The sequence below is a fragment of the Nicotiana tomentosiformis genome, chromosome 5, assembly GCF_000390325.3.
Source record: "Nicotiana tomentosiformis chromosome 5, ASM39032v3, whole genome shotgun sequence".
NCBI lineage: Eukaryota > Viridiplantae > Streptophyta > Magnoliopsida > Solanales > Solanaceae > Nicotiana > Nicotiana tomentosiformis.
This window is the reverse complement of record NC_090816.1, coordinates 87,440,997-87,459,657: the sequence shown is the minus strand read 5'-3', so window position 1 is coordinate 87,459,657 and position 18,661 is coordinate 87,440,997.

Here is an 18,661-nt window from a genome sequence, read left to right as displayed (position 1 = left end):
AAAATCCATTTCGGACGCAGAAGGAATATCCTTATTAGAAATATTATCACTATCCTGAACAATATTTGTCTTGGGGTTAATCTTAACCCTTTCAACAGGTTTATCACCTACTTTAGTAGAAATTGTGTGTAGAGATGCAGCACGATTTCTAGCTGGTCCATAGACTGGTTCAACAGGAGAAATGTGTTGAATATCAGGCAACAGTCTACGATTGATAAAGGAATGTCTGTTATAATTAGAACTGATCGCAGGCAACAGTCTATTATTAGAAAATGACTGTCTATTATAAGTGGAACTATTATCGTCAAACTGAATGCAAATCCTACCATCCGGATTTTGAGTAATATGAGAATACTCAGTATTACTGACAGCATCAGTTATCTGACTGGGGGATATAACCGAATCCAAAGTCCATGTGGTTGGAAAATTAATTTCTTCCCACTTAATAGGTCTCCTCGTGGTGACCTTAGACTTTGCAAAATTCGTTTCCACTAGAATAGTCTGATCAGATGTATCATATAATTTACATCTGGGGTTTAACGTAGATAGTAATTTAAAATAAATTCTATACGACAAACATATCAGTTCAGAATCAGGCGCATAATTATAACCATGCGTTTTCACATTTAATGTTAACGCGTCTAGTATATTAACATCAGATAAAGATAATTGCAGATTTGGTTGGGTATTAAAATATACTGGGCCATAGGCGACAGTAGATTCAATAGAACCCATCAGAGACTGTCTAAAATTCAAATTTCTGGCATCTCTGAGAGCAGCCAAAAATGTCTCTGGTAACCCTTTAAGGGTTAAAGGCTTAAAAGCAATTTGAACCATACCAATATGCAAATAATTATACTGGTGTTTATAAACATCTATATCATGCTTGTTTAACAAACGAATAGTCTGTTCAGACGACTTCAAAGCTAAAGATTGCTCAGTTGTTTTAACAAGTTGTTTAGAAGAGAGTTTATTAAACCATCCATAGTCATAGATTATTCTAATAGGGACTTTAGGAATAGTCCATTTGTTTAACAAATCAAGGTTTTGAGGTATATCTACCTCTTCCAACCTAGTATTTTTCATACTGGTTTCTCCTAAATCCATATTTCAGAAATTCGATAAACTATATATACATCTTATATACTATATATAAGATGTATATATAGTATAGTATAGTATAGTATATATATTAAATGTATAATATATATATATATATAAGTTATATTCGATAAGCTATATATACATCTTATATACTATATATGTATATATAGTATAGTATAGGATATATATTAAATGTATAATATATAAGTATATCGATATAAGATGTATATACTATACATCTTATATAAAAGAATGATGGGGTATTTATAGTTGAAAATAAGGGGAAAGTGTAATTATAAAAAGTTTGGGATTAAAACAAAGTTGGGGGGGAGGGGGAGGGGGGTTAAATGGCTATTTTATAAATAGCCAACGACTATTTTTGACAGCCCAACGACTATATTTAAAAAAAAAATAAAAACAAAAATAGCCGTTGAGACCGTTTGGCCCGCTAAGGGACCGGGGCGGTCCCGGGTCCTGGCGGGCTAAATGGTCCCGGGCCTGACGGGCCCAAATCATAGGATCGGCCCACGAGACCGGCCCAAGCCCACTAAAACCGGGCCAAACGGTCCTGGTCCGTTTAGCCCGTTTGGCCCGCGGTCCCGGGCCGGTCCCGGGCCTGGACCGGCCCACTTGCCACCTTTATGGAGAATGTGGCCCAGGACAGTGTGTTCCCTTTGGCTCACGGGTATCAGACCCTAGCAGTTCTACCAGTTAGAGTAGCTCAGCTTGTTGTTGCTACAATGCCCGGAGAGAGGCCCGCTATGTCAGCTGAGGGGCTGTATAGGTTGGACAAGTTTACGAAGTTGTTTTCCCCCTTAGTTTAGTGGTTCACCTTCTGAGGACCCCTAAGATTTATTAGACATTTGTCATGAGATATTGAACAGCATGGGTATAGTGGAGACCAATGGAGTTGATTTCACGGTGTTTCAGATGACTGGTTCTGCCAATGGGTGGTGGCATGAGTATGTTCAGGGTAAGCTAGCAGGTTTACCTCATCTCACTTGGGCTCAATTCCCACAGTTGTTCTTGGAGAAGTTCATCCCCTTCACTCAGGGAGAGGACTTCCCCAGTCAGTTTGAGTACCTCCAGTAGGGTAGCATGACAATTTCTCAGTATGAGACCAGGTTCGTGGATTTATCCCGCCATGCAGCTGTCTTGATGCCCACTAAGAGAGAGAGGGTGTAGAGGTTTATAGATGGTCTTACTTATAGCATTAGGATATAGATGGACAAAGAGACCGAGGATGATATTTCTTTCACTCAAGTTGTGGAGATTACTAGGCAGATAGAGAGGATTTGTGGCCAGGGTAGAGAGGCGACATCTGAGAAGAGGGCTCGTTATTTCGGTGGTTTCAGTGGTGCCTCATCTGGAGGTAGGGGTTCATTTGGCAAATGCCATCCTATCAGGCCGGTTCAGTCAACACTGCATGTGTCTCATGGTCTTTCAGGTGGTCACAATACGTATGGGTATCGTTCTGAGCAACCAATATTCAGTGCACCTTCAACTCCTATTAGCGCACCACCTCTACAAAGTTACTACGGTGGTCATTCGGGTCATTAGGGATATCTTAGACTCAGCAGTTATGCCAGCCGAGAGGTTTCTTTGAGTGCATAGATGTTGGCTATATCAGGAGGTACTGTCCTAGATTGAGGAGCAGTAAGCCACATCAGGGTACTCGTTCCATGATGCCAGCACCAGTTGCTCCACCACTAGCTCAGCCGGTTAGAGGCGGGGATCGGGCAACCTGAGATGGAGGTCAAACAGCTATAGGCGGAGGCCAGTCAGTGAGAGGTCATCCGAGAGGTGGAGGTAAGATTGGTGGGGCTCATCCCCGTTGCTATGCATTTCCATCTAAACTTAAGGCGGTTCGTCCGATACAGTCATCATAGGTATTGTTCCGGTCTATCATAGAGATGCACCAATTTTATTTGACCCGGGTTCTACTTATTCGTATGTGTCATCCTATTTTGCTTCATATTTGGATATCTCGTGATTCTTTGAGTACTCATATTTATGTGTCTACGCCCATTAGAGATTCTATTATGGTAGACCGGATCTATCATTCTTGTTTGGTCACTGTCAGAAGCTATGAGACTAGGATTGACCTCATGTTACTTAATATTGTGGATTTGATGTAATTTTGGGCACGGATTGGTTGTCACCGAATCACACTATCTTGGATTGTCAAGCCATGACTGTGACATTAGCCATGCCAGGGTTGCCTAGGTTGGAGTGGAGAGGGACTCCTGGGCACTCCACGAGTAGGGTGGTTTCATATGTGAAGGCTCGACGCATGGTCGAGAAGGGGTGCTTGGTGTATTTGGCTTATATCCGTGATTCTTGTATGGAGGTTCCTTTCATGGATTCAATTTTGGTGGTGAGAGAGTTCCCAGAGGTGTTTCCTATAGACTTGCCGAGTATACCACCCGACAGAGATATCGACTTTTGCATTGACTTGGTCCCGGGCATTTAGCCTATTTCTATTCCACCATACCGTATGGACCTAGTTGAGTTAAAGAAATTGAAGGACCAGTTGCAAGATTTGCTTGACAAGGGATTCATTAGACCTAGTTTCTCGCCTTGGGGTGCACCGGTGTTGTTTATGAAGAAGAAGGATGAAACGATGAGGATGTGCATAGATTATCTGCAGTTGAATAAGGTCACTATCAAGAACAAGTATCTGTTGCTGAGGATTGATGACTTCTTTGACAAGCTTCAGGGTGCCAAGGTGTTTTCCAAGATTAATTTGAGGTCGGGCTACCGTCAGGAGAAGATTAGGGCATCGGATATCCCTAAGATAGCCTTTTGGGCTTGTTATAGTCATTACAAGTTCTTGGTGATGTCATTTAGCTTGACTAATGCACCAACAACCTTTATGGATTTGATGAAGCCTTATCTTGATTTCTTCATGATCGTTTTCATTGATGATATTTTGGTTTACTCCCGCAGCCGAGAGGAGTATGAGCAACACCTACAAATCGTACTTCAGACTCTGAAGGATCGTCAATTATATGCCAAGTTTTCGAAGCTGAGTTTTGGTTGGACTCGGTTACCTTTTGGGGCCATATTGTATCTTCCAACGGTATCAAATGGATCCAAATAAGATTGAGGCAGTTCAGAAATGTCCTAGACCTACTTCAGCTACAGAGATTCGGAGCTTCTTGGGTTTGGAGGGTTATTATCATCGATTCATGGTGGTTTTTTTTTATCTATCTCAAACCTGTTGACCTAGAAGGGTGCTCTTTTCAGATGGTCCAACGAGTGTGAGGCGAGCTTTCAGAAGCTCAAGATTTCCTTGACTACAACCACAATGTTGGTATTGCCTACAGGTTTAGGATCTTATATCGTGGATATGACTTCGAATATGCAATAAGAAAAGGACGAAGTAGAAAGAAGCAGTATGAAGGTAAGATGTTTCACAATATCAATTTCTTTTATAAAGAGGAACCTAACCAATGAAAAAATACGTCAAATGTATACGGTAACAAGAAGATGGAAATTAATAATTGAGGTCCTGAACTATATGTACAAGGGATTCATAATGTGTGGGAATTAGATCAGAGTTGCAAATAAGGAATATCATAATATAAGCTTAATAAGAAGTCGTTGTCAACTAGGGGCAGTGGAAAAAATGTCACGACCCTAAATCCACTAATCGTGATGGCACCTAACCCAACCCGCTAGGTAAGCCAGCTAGTAACTATCCAATTCCAATGATATTAACAAGACAAATAAACGATAGTAATTTACTGAATTTTATACATTTTCCAAGGACTGATAGTACAAATCATAAACTTCTAAGAATAGAATTTATCAAGCTGAAATGAAATAAATACATCTTCTGTTTGAGAAGTACATAAACAGAGTTTTATAGATCTAAAGCTACCACGAACAAGGGGCAGCTACAATCGGGACGCAGGTACATCTTCAATCCAGCTCCCATCGAACACAACAATATCAACAACCAACATCTACACGCAAGGTGCAGAAGTGTAGTATGAGTACAACCGACCCCATGTACTCAATAAGTAACAAACCTAACCTTAGGTTGAAAGTAGTGATGGGCTAACACAAAGGTCGGGTCCAATACCAATATCCCACAACAGTTCATAACAACATAATAAAAGATGTATCTAAGAAGTAAAATGCTCAGCTCGTTCATAGTTTTAGAAAATAGTCATGCTTTTCAAGTATCTTAGTGAATACGCAAATCTTTTACCGAAACTGCCAAAAATAAGAGTAAGTTTGAAAACTGTAATTTTTCCAAATATCCTTTCTATAATAAATAATATGTTTCATTTTCTTTCGAGATAGCAAGTGTGAAATGCCTCTCTATGCCCACATATCAATGTGTGTAAAAAGTCATTAATGACGTGATACCGTACAACATGGGGAAAAATGCATCTCTATGCCTGTATGTCATGTGTGCATGCCAATGCCATGTATCTCAGAGATGAATCATGTATTCACACTCTCAGAGTACTCAATCTCATTGTCTCGCATCCTCTCTCACTATGCTCAATGCTCAGCACACTCAATCACTCAGCGCTGTGCAATACCCGGTGCAACGTACAGCCCGATCCATATATTTATAGTAGACTGCGCTCACTGGGGGTGTGCAGACTCCGGAGGGGCTCCTACAGCCCAAGCGCTATAATCCGCACGGACAACTCACGTGCTGCACGGGCAACTCACGTGCCATAATATCAATATCTGGATCCGCACGGATAACTCACGTGCTATAGTATCAATATCTGGATCCGCACAGACAACTCACGTGCTGCACAGACAACTCACGTGCTATAGTATCAATATCTGGATCCACACGGACAACTCACGTGCTGCACGAACAACTCACGTGCTATAGTATCAATATCCTTACAAATAGGCCCCCAGCCTCACTCAGTCATCAATATCTCCAGTCTCACTCACGGGCTCAAAATGTCATGAAACTAGCCTGACAACAATGATATGATGTATCAATAAATAACAAATGAGACTAAGATATGATATGAATGCATGAATATGATTGCGTACGAAATATCAATGAAATCAGCTAAATGACAGCAAGAAACGACTACTATGGGTCCCAACAATATCGTCATAAAGCCTAAACATCATATCTAGCATGATTAACACCTCAATTACTTTATCACATGGTGAAAATACAGATATCAACAAAATAGGGCCACTATACAGTGCCATGGAAACAACAGAGTCCTAATTCACATGGTGCACGCCCACACACCCATCACCTAGCATGAGCGTCACCTCAATACCAATCACATAACACGTATTTCGGGATTTTATACCCTCAGTACTAAGTTTAGAAGAGTTACTTACCTCGAACAAGCCAATACCAATGCCGAGCAAGCCAAGCGATGATCCAACGATGCCATCATGCGCGTAGCGACCTCCGAACGACTCAAAACTATCCAAAAGCAACTCAAATACATCAAATAAATCCCAAGAAAATAATTCCAAATGATAAAGATTGAATCTTTAATCAAAAACCAAAATCGGCCAAATATCACACCCCAGGCTCGCACCTCGTAACCCAACAAAACTGATAAAATCCGATAACCCATTCAATTACGAGTCCAACCATACTAGTTTCACTCAAATCTGACTCCAATTCGATGTTAAAAACTCAAAAATTCATCTTATGAAACTTTAAGCCAAAACCCCTAATTTCCTCTTTAAAATTCACAATCCAATTACCAAACACGAAGTTAGATTCATGAAATATAACCAAAACCGAGTAGAGAACACTTACCCCAATCCTTGTGATGAAAATTGCTCCAAATATCATCTCAATCCGAGCTCCATAGTTCCCAAAATGAAGAAAGAACCAAAACCCTCGAGAGTATACATTTCAAAAGTCACATTCGACATTACGGACCTGCTCCAACTTCTGGAATCGGAATACGACCCCGATATCAAAAAGTCCACTCCCGGTCAAACTTTCTAAAATTTCAACTTTAGCCATTTCGAGCCAAATTCAACCACGGACCGCCAAATCACAATTCGGACGCGCTCCCAAGTCCAAAATTACCCAATAGAGCTAACGGAACTATCAAAATTCCAATCCGAGGTCAAATGCTAAAAAGTCAAACTTGGTCAACTCTTTCAAATTTAAAGCTCCCTAGTTGAGAATCATTTTTCCAAATCAGTCACGAATAACCTGAAAACCAAAACTGACGATTCACACAAATCAAAATACATCATACAGAGCTACTCAAACCCGTAAACTACCGAGCGAAGTGCAAATGCTCAAAATGACTGGTTGGGTTGTTCCATTCTCCCCCACTTAAATATACATTTGTCCTCGAACGTGTCTAGAGTTGTTCTCAAAGCCATCAACTGCCGTGCAACCGTACCATGCATACATCCAGGGGTGGTCCCACGTCACCCTATCCCATACAGATCCAATAACACAACATAACTGATATTTCTCAATTCAACCTAGCCCACAAGACTTAGAATCTAACTTCTAACATCTGGAATTTCTTATAAGATCCGAATCTCGCAACCTGCACCCTGTATAAGTCTGAACAATCTGTACCAAGCCGCAACCAATACCCAAGATACAATCGCATGATATATCACATAACACAGATACTCGAAGCAATGATTTCTAATCACAATAACTGCTCAAAACAACCCAATGCCGGTAATAAACCTCATATCAAACAAGACTCTATTCTGAAACCTTCGTACACTACCGATGATGAAAGGAACACACAGAAACTCATAACCATTCATTAGATCAACCAGTCATGGAACTCCCTCTCCTTCTACAAGAACTATAGCAAATTTCTAAGCCGACTTTTGATATTATCCTTCCAACCATGCTGTAATCTATTCCGATAGTATCCATTCTAGGTCCAATGACCTCATCTCATCCAACACGACCACTCTAGTAACATGACACATCAATACAATCTAAAGCCATAACCCATGCAATCTGTGCACCAATAAGTAACATTCCAAATATACTCAATCCTGGGAAAAAATGACTCAAACGAGAGAACTGTCCCGCAAGCTCAACAAGTACCACCACCACGCAATGTTAAGAACCTATCACATACCGTAGAACCAAAACACACGAATGTAACACAAGGAATCATATCTCAACATAACTCCGCTACAATGCGTGACCCCATCCAAACTCTGGTCCATATGAAATATCTCAGCCCCCCTGCTCAAAATCAATAACCACGCGCAATCCGACATCAAGTACTCAAAGTGCATTACCATAACCATGAAGAAGCAGATGACACAATGCCATACAAAACCCGAAAGAACATAATCGATACGCTATCGATCATGCAATACCCAATTACTCATCTCGCTCAAATTTCGCTATAAAGCCCAAATAGAACCGCACCGGGTGTGCTTATAACCAACGAATCGCAACTCCTCATAGCATAGAAGAGTAACTCACAGATCATTTCAGAACACGAATAAGCTCAACGACAACCGAATGGCACATCCCTCAACAATAGCAGTACGGAGCCAACCAATCCAACTCGATGTAGAATACCCATCCTAGTTGGGCCTACCAATGGGACCCCAAATCAACTCTGGTCACCCACCAATAGATAAATAATCCTCCGAAGGTCCACAATGACTGAATCATAATACATACTATCATCTGGCTAGCTTCGGCCATGACTTCACAGTCCGCAACCATGAAACAATCTGTTCCTGAGAACTGCCCGTCTCCAACTCCATAGGATGCACGAATCACCATATCTGATCCCAACTCCACCGCTAGAATGTCTAGCACATCTCTCATACACGATCATCCCACGAGGAATACTTCTAAAATTATTCCGTGCCACCTAGCAAAATTTGAATATCAGCAGTCGATCAACCAGGAGAGTGCCGCAATACCAATGAAGTATCCATAAATCAAAACATATTTCCCCTTCTGAAATGTATACTCTCGTTAGGCCATACCGATTAGTAATATCATTTACCTATTCATCTAAAATCGTCCATGCTGCCTATGAATTTATGTCCTTCCCTTCAAAACTGAACTGTGACCTTGCACATGCAAATCTCAATCCCACATAATACACCGCGTCTACCATGCCATTATGTGAAGAGTACAAGAATATCATAATCAACTCTGAGTCACAAGTAGAATACATACCCAATCAGTCAGAAACCTTCAATTTGATCTCATCTCGGAGAAAATCCTAATACGTAAGATATTCCTCACGCCGGTAGGAATTATACTCCTCGAACCGTGGTAAAAACCATCGAGAACTCTTCAAAACCCATTTGCACACCACCAAGCTATCATAACCGAATCTCTCTAACTCAACCCTGCCACGCAGGTCACCAAAACCCAAGAGAATTGCCACGAAACATATGTGGAGACTAGCCACATCATAAGTACCCAAAGAACCGATTATATCCATTACTGTGCTAACCCAACCTACTACCAAGCTGTCCTATTTCTCCAAGTCCCTTCCAAATTACCTTCAAATTGATACTTCTCCTTGCTGGAACACCGTGATCCTTAACTAAAATTCACCACACAAGAGACCAGTATAAAACCACAACGCCCTAAGGCCCATAAGCCGCTGACTTCCCTCTTAAGCACCCCAAAGAACCAAAACAAAAATCAAGTACCCAATGGCCCCTCCTTTACATTTCAAGGAAACACTTCTTGTCACATTCAAATCATCTTAACACATCCTGCAGTCACATCATACTCATCACAAAGCCATTCCACCGCTCATCAAGCCACAAATTCCACTTGTAGGGACATTATAAAACATATGAATCCAAATGTAAAAGTTACAACTGAAGCTACCGAGCTTAATCCACGGTCTAACCATGGCCTCAAGTCCTTCAGACTGGCCCATTACCAAAACACATAATACACATCTCGAACCTCATTCACAGAATCATAAGCTGGCGATGCACAACTGATATCGAGCGCTCATGTACGCATACGAATGCGTGGAAGGAATTCAAAGAGTTACGCTTCAAGGTGAATCAATGCCGCACGATAAGGAAAGAAAGATGGGAAGTATATCCTAAATGTCCTGTAGCCTCTCGAAGATAGGTATGGACGTCATCATACCGATCCGCAAGACTCTATTAGACACTTGCTCATGACTTGTAGAACTTATGAACCTAGAGCTCTGATACCAACTTGTCATGACCCCAAATCCACTAGTCGTGATGGCACCTAAGCCAACCCGCTAGGTATACCAACTAGTAACTTTCCAATTCTAATAATATTAACAAGACAAATAAATGATAGTAATTTACTGAATTTTATACATTTCCCAAGGACTGGTAGTAAAAATCATGAGCTTCTAAGAATAGAATTTACCAAGCTGAAATGAAATAAATACATCTTTTGTTTGAGAAGTACATAAACAGAGTTTTATAGATCTAAAGCTACCACGAACAAGGGGCAGCTACAACCGGGACGCAGGTACATCTTCAATCCAGCTCCCATCGAACACAGAAACATCAACAACCAACATCTGTACGCAAGGTGTAGAAGTGTAGTATGAGTACAACCGACCCCATGTACTCAATAAGTAACAAACGTAACCTTAGGTTAAAAGTAGTGACGAGCTAACAAAAAGATCGGGTCCAATACCAATATCCCACAATAGTTCATAACAACATAATACAAGTAATAAAAGATGTATCTAAGAAGTAAAATTCTCAGCTCGTTCATAGTTCCAGAAAATAGTCATGCTTTTCAAGTATCTTAGTGAAAACCCAAATCTTTTATCGAAAATGCCAAAAATACGAGTAAGTTTGAAAACTGTAATTTTTCCAAATATCCTTTCCACAATAAATAAGATGTTTCATTTTCTTTCGAGATAGCAAGTGCGAAATACCTCTCTATGCCCACATATCAATGTATGTAAAAAGTCATGAATGGCGTGATACCGTACAACATGAAGAAAAATGCATCTCTATGCCTGTATGTCATGTGTGAATGCCAATGCCATGTATCTCAGAGATGAATCATGTACTCACACTCTCAGAGTACTTATTCTCACTACCTCACATCCTCTCTCACTATGTTAAATGCTCAGCACACTCAATCACTCAGCGCTATACAATGTGCTCACTGGGGGTGTGAAGACTTCGGAGGGGCTCCTACAACCCAAGTGCTATAATTCGCAAGGATAACTCACGTGTTGCACGGACAACTCACATGTCATAATATCAATATCTGGATCCGCATGGACAACTCACGTGCTGCACGGACAACTCACGTGCTATAGTATGTTTATCTGGATCCGCATAGATAACTCACGTGCTGCACGGATAACTCACATGCTATAGTATCAATATCTGGATCCGTACGGACAACTCACGTGCTGCACGGACAACTCATGTGTTATAGTATCAATATCCTCACAAACAGGCCCCCGACCTCACTCATGCATTAATCTCTCCAGTCTCACTCACGGGCCCAAAATGTCATGAAACTAGCCCGACAATAATGATATGATGTATCAATAAATAACAACTGAGACTGAGTACGAAATATCAATGAAATCAGTGAAATGACGGCAAGAAATGACCACTATGGGTCCCAACAATACTGTCATAAAGCCTAAACATGATATTTAGCATGATTAATAGCTCAATTACTTTATCACATGGTGAAAACATGAATATCACGCGATACCGAGCAAGCCAAGCGATGCTCCAACGATGCCATCACACGCATAGCGACCTCTGAATGGCTCAAAACTATCCAAAAGCAACTCAAATATATCAAATAAATCCCAAGGAAACAATTCCAAATGATAAAGATTGAATCTTTAATTAAAACCCAAAATCGGCCAAACATCGCACCCGGGCCCGTGCCTCGTAACCCAACAAAACTCACAAAATCTGATAACCCATTCAATTACGAGTCCAACCATACTAGTTTCACTCAAATCCGACTCCAATTCGATGTTTAAAACTCAAAAATTCATATTATGAAACTTTAGGCCAAAACCCCCAATTTCCTCTTTAAAATTCACAATCCAATTACCAAAAACGAAGATAGATTCATGAAATATAACCAAAATCGAGTAGAGAACACTTACCACAATCCTTGTGATGAAAATTGCTCCAAAAATCATCTCAATCCGAGCTCCATAGCTCCCAAAATGAAAAAAGAACCAAAACCCTCGATAATATAGCTTCTGCCCAGCGATTCCGCATTTGCGGACAATTTGTCGCATCTGCGACCACCGCTATTGCGGTAAAACTTCGCTTCCGCAAAAAAACTGACCCAACAATTGCTCGCACCTGTGGTCTTTAAGCCGCTTCTGCGATCGCGTTTCTGCGCACCTGAACCGCATCTGCGATTGCGCAGGTGCGTCCAAGCACCCACACCTGCGATCCTCATGTCCAGGTCCCCTTCACGCTTCTGCGACTCCTCTGTCGCTTCTGCGATCATCGCACCTGCGTAAACCAGCCGCAAGTGCGATAACACAAGAACCAACAGCTTAGCAAAAATCCAAAAATGCAATGAAATGATCCGAACCTTGTCCGAAACTCACCTGAGTCCCTCGGGACCCCGTCCGAACATGTCAACAAGTTCCATACACAATACGGACCTACTCGAGGCCTCAAAACACCCATAACAACATCAAAATGACGAATCACACCTCAAATCGAAATCTATGAACTTTGAATTTCAAACTTCCCCAACCGATACCGAAACCTATCAAATCACGTCCGATTGATCTCAAATTTTGCACACAAGTCACATTCGACATTACGGACCTGCTCCATCTTCTGGAATAGCAATCCGGCTCCGATACCAAAAAGTCCACTCCCGGTCAAACTTTCCAAAATTTTAACTTTTGCCATTTCGAGCCAAATTCAACCACGAACCTCCAAATCACAATCCGGACGCGCTCCCAAGTCCAAAATCACCCAACAGAGCTAACAGAACCATCAAAATTTTAATCCGAGGTCAAATGCTAAAAAGTCAAACTTGGTCAACTCTTTCAAATTTAAAGCTCCCTAGTTGAGAATCATTCTTCCAAATCAGTCCTGAATAACCTGAAAACCAAAACCGATGATTCACACAAATAAAAATACATCATACAGAGCTACTCAGGCCCGTAAATTACCGAGCAAAGTGCAAATGTTCAAAACGACCGGTTGGGTTGTTACAAAAAATAAGGAGGAATGGAGAACCATAATGGTATACATGTTTCATATAAGACAACTTAGAACTAGAAAAAAGAGCAAAATCAATATTGTAACAACTGCATTTAGTCGTAAGTCATGGGTGGTTTGATAAATGAGCAAGTCCAAAAGGAAAAAGGGTTGACTAGAGGTCTTCACCATTTAACGGGTTGAGAATGCGCTTGATAGAATTAGATAATAAAAGTATAATGGCCAAGATATGGTAGCATCATATATTGTAGATAGGGAATATTTCCATTTTAGGGAAACTTAAAAGAAGTATTCGGCAAGAGAAAACTACAGCTTTTGAGTCTATTGAAGGAGGGATCTTAAACTATCATGGCCAATTGTGTATTGGGACAAAGGTTCATTATTCACGCTATTCTATTCATCTCGGAAAATAAAAAATATACCATGATGTCAAAGGATTACATTGGTAGGACGACATGAAGAAAATCATTGTAGGGTTCGTTGCTTAATATTCCAGTTGTTGATCGGACAAAATACAACATCGAAAACCCAATGGATTGACACGAATAAAGTAACCCAATATGGAAAGGAGAAGTGATTGGCATAAGATTCATTACAAATATAGCAAGTTCGATATTCCACATGGACGATTGTGGTTAGTTTGACAAAAATCAATTTACTTTTAGGGGACAAATTACCAAAGGGATGGAAGGGTACAGAAGGTAGATCAGGTACAAAATATTTCTGCCTCGATTATGGTTAACATAGGTGCTCAGTTACCGATAACTTCTGAAAGCCCTCTCAAGATACATGGGTATATAAGATTATTCTAGCAAGTAAAGCGTATAATTTAGATGCTCAAAGACATGTTACAAGCTAAGATGCCAAATTTTATGGAAGGATGGGATAATCAATTGCCGACTATTGAGTAGTACACAATAATAACTATAGTAGTATCTATACATGCGGGAGGATCATAAGAAAATATTTTAAACTGCACGGAGTAATTCCATATAAAGAATGATGCGGAAGGAAATATCAATTCCCCATAAGGCAATTTGAAAGATAGAATTATTCGACCTGATTTAACGTATCAAGTTATAGAAAAGTCAGACTTATTCAAGAGTGTTTATGCTTAGAAGCGTCATAGATCGAGCCCCAACACGCGATGATGAGACTTAAGGAAATATCGAGTTAATAATGAGGTCTTTTTGAAAATTTCGCTCATGAAGAGAATAATAACATAATGAGATAAGCTAATCAAGACATATATATAAAGCCACTCCAAACTACTTAGTGAAGGGACTAAATTGAATTTTGCCTCAGAATTAGGATCCGTGCATCCGGTTATCATGTTCGGATATGGAAGAAATGCATTAAATGATATACGAGTAACAAATGATCGATCTTATGAGAAGATTCTAGTAGCTATAAATAAATCAGGAATCTATGCTGCAGAATCACATGAGGTTCAGATTACAGAGAACCTATCTTGCGAAGAGGTTCTTGTTGCTGTTTTAGATCAGCAAGTCCGCAAGTTGGGGACTAAGAAAGTAACTTCCATAAAGTTATCCTGGAGGAATAAGTGCGTCGAAGGAAAGACGTGGAAAGCCAAAGAAGAAATTAATTCTAAGTACCCTCTGATGTTTCAGATAGAAGATTCTTAACGACTGTAGCTCAATCATGTATTTTCTTAGCCCATGTTATGTGGTTTCGATTAACACTCATTCTATGATTAAATAATATTCAGAATTGAAGCATTGTAGTGTTTTCAAGAGCAGAATTATTTGGACACAAGGTATGGGATAGTTCTGTCTGCAGAGGAGACTCTATCAAAATTTTCGTAAAATCCGTAAGGGCTAGTTTCTCCTCTAAGACTCCTTTACATTTGAGGACGAATGTTCCAAATGGGGAAAGGATGTTACACCCTGTACTTTCATGTTAGAATTCATCTGAAGTGAATCAATATGAGCCGGAGAGTTGAAAGATTACAAAGATAATGATGGGTTAAAATAAGTTTTAAGTAAGTATCGTGAGGGTTGGAAGGTTAAGAAACTGATCGAATCAAAGAAAATAAGTTTTGTCAAAGGTCGGCAAGTAGGAAATGTTATAGCCCATACATATAGGGTGATACTGGGGTGCTTAAGAAGATAAGAAGGAAATATTATGAATTATTTTAGTCTTATGAGTTGTGTGTTAAGTTTTGAAGTCAAGCGAGTTGTGAAACAAAAGTTGACGAAAGTCGTCACAAGTTACGTCCATAAATTTTAATGAAATTTAGGTCAAATGTCAATGATATTTTCTCTCAATGTACTTGGATTTATGGGGTTATCAACTATGGGTGTTTAACGGGCCCGGTTGACCCAATTTCGGACCAGCCTAGATCGGTATTAAACCGAACCGGACTGGACCGATAGGTAGGGGGCCGGGTAGGGCTAGGTTCGGGAGGATAAGGGGTTGAGCCGGCTAGCTTCGAAATTTCGGTTAATCGGACCGGTCTAAACCGGTAAAGTTAAATCACTTGTGAACCGATTAACCGGACCGGCGCCCGAACCGGTCCAATGGCTATTTCAGTTTTTTTTAAAAAAAATTAACTTGACCATTGGCAACGGTCAGCTTCCAATTTGACCATTGCCCAACGGATATTTTACAAGAATAGCCCTTTTTGGGCACTTTTTTAAAAAAAATAATACTTTTAGTAATTACTAATTTAGCCCTTTAAAAAACTATAAATACAACACCCTTCTTCTTCATTTCTTCACTCATCTCTCATTTCTCAAACTCAAATTCTCAATTGTCGTTCTCTCATTCTTCACCTAAATTGCAATCAACTATTTGGCTCTCATTTTTCTTGGAATTTAATTTATGGTATTATTTGCAGTTTGAAGTTTGAACTTTGAAAAATTGACGTTTCTTCGTGGTAACATCGGAGTTGCGAAATTCAATTTCAAATATTCAAGACTTCAAAAATTATCAAGTGTTCAATTTATCAAGGAATTCGGTGCACTCCCTCCAACTCTTTCTCTTATTTACTATTTTATTTGCATATTTAATTTTTGTTAGTAGTTAAATTTTCACAATATGTTTAATGCTGTAAAGAGAGTTTGTAATAAGGTTGCTAATCGGGGTAATCGAAAAAATAGAAAAAGAGGTACTACTTCAACTTCTAGTAGTAATTTAAATAACTTTACACATGTTTCTAAAATATCACCTGATAATAATATAGATTATGAACAATTACAGGAAGATTTTGGTATAGAAGATAATGAATTAGAAATTGAAGATGAGACACCACTTACACCTAGTAGTGTTGGAATTGGTAGTAGGGGTGGTGGTCGTGGCGCTAGTAGTAGACCACCTGTGGCCCCGACTAGTAATCGGAGAAGGAGAAGTAAAGCTTGGAAATATTTTGAGGAAATAGAGAATTTTGATAGAGTTAGATGCAAAATTTGTAAAGATTATTTTAAACATAAGGCTGGAGGAAGTTTGGGGGGGGGGGGGAGGAGGGGTGGGGCTGAGACACTTAGTAGACATCTAAGAATTACTCATCCTATAGAATATGGCTCTGATTTAGATGAAAACCAAGGAACTCTAAACCCTAGTACTGGAGTACTTTTGAAATATGATAAAATAAAGGATCGTGAGGAGTTAGCAAAAGTGATTGCTTTGGGTTGTCTACCTTTTTTCTTTTGCTTCTTCATCATATCTTATTATGTATATTCAAAGGATTTATAATCCTTTATTTAAAGGTATCCCTAGAAGTACTTATAGAGCTAATATCTTTAGACTTCATGAACAATATCAGACATGCATATGTTATTTGTTTGACCACCTTCCTTGTAGAGTTTCTCTAACTTCTGATGGCCATGCTGTTAATGGAAATGATTATTTGACAATTACATGTCATTGGATAGATAATAATTATTGTATGCAAAAACGTATTATCGCTTTTAAATATGATGAAGATCAAAGTCATACTGCCATTTTTATAAGTACTACTATTTGCGAAGTTGAATTTTATAATCTTAATAAAAAACTATTGTGTATGTCTTTTGATAATGCTTCTAACAATAATGCCGCTATTTCAATATTAAGACTGCATGAACCACCATTTGGCGAATTTTTCCATCATGTGCATGTCATGTTTATAATTTAATTGTTAAAAGTGGGCTTGATTTATTTTCAACTGAGATTACTCATGTTATAAGAGCAGTTGGTGTTATTCAAGGAGATAATAGACAATCCAGAATTAGGGAATTTAAGACTAAGTGTACCGAGCATAACCTTAACCCCAAATTCATGCAAGATGAAATTGTTACTAGATGGAATTATACATACTTATTTTTAAAATGTTGCTATAAATATAGATTGCCGATAACTGAAGTTGCTAATGCGCATTGTAATGATCCAAACCGTATGTTAACAACTAATACTTGGGAGGCCATTAATGATGTTGTTAAATTTTTACATAAATTTTATACATCTACTGTTGAGTTTTCTGGAGCATATTACCCTACTGTTACTATGGCTTTAATCCATATAGCTGGAATTTCTTTTCTACTCTCTGAATTTAAGTAGAAAGAAAAATATAAGGATGCTGTTGAAAAAATACAAAAAAAATTCAAAAAATATTTCTTTCCAATTTCTTCGATTTACTTAATTGTTGTTGTTTTAAATCCCTCTATTAAGATGTCTAATTGTTACCAATTAATCAATGCTTTATATACTGATATAGAGATTGTACCAACTGAAACCCCAGATATATATTGTTGTATGAACAAGCTAAATAATTATTTACAATAATTATATAATTATTATGCAAATATAATTGATGATGCCTATTAATGTAGGCAATATTAATCCCACTATGCATTGTACTACTTCAACTGCATCTGCTACTGTGGATGAAGATGAAGGCCTTGATGGTTCTAATATTTGGTCTACATTTTATTTCACTTAAACTAGTAGGAGGAACATTGATGAACTTCAATTCTACTTGCAAAAACAAATAGAGCCTCGCACAAAAGAATTTTCACCGTTGGGATGGTGGCATGAGAATGAAAAGCAATTTCCTGTTCTTTCCGCTATGGCTCAGGGCGTGTTGAATGTGCCAATTTCAATTGTTGCATCAGAGAGTGCATTTAGTTAAGCAAGACAACAACTAGGAGACACCCGTCACTTATTGGGAAGCAATGCTTTGGACGTTTTAGTATGTTTCAGAGATTGAATTATATCGGAACGAAGAAATCAGGGACGTGAGGATGTTGATAAATCAGAAGACGGGGAACTTGGAGATATATTAACACATGGTAACCCATCTGAATTTAACACTCCAGAAGATGGCCAAGAAGTTCATATTGATTATGAAGAACTTACTAAGGCAATGCAAAACCTTTGA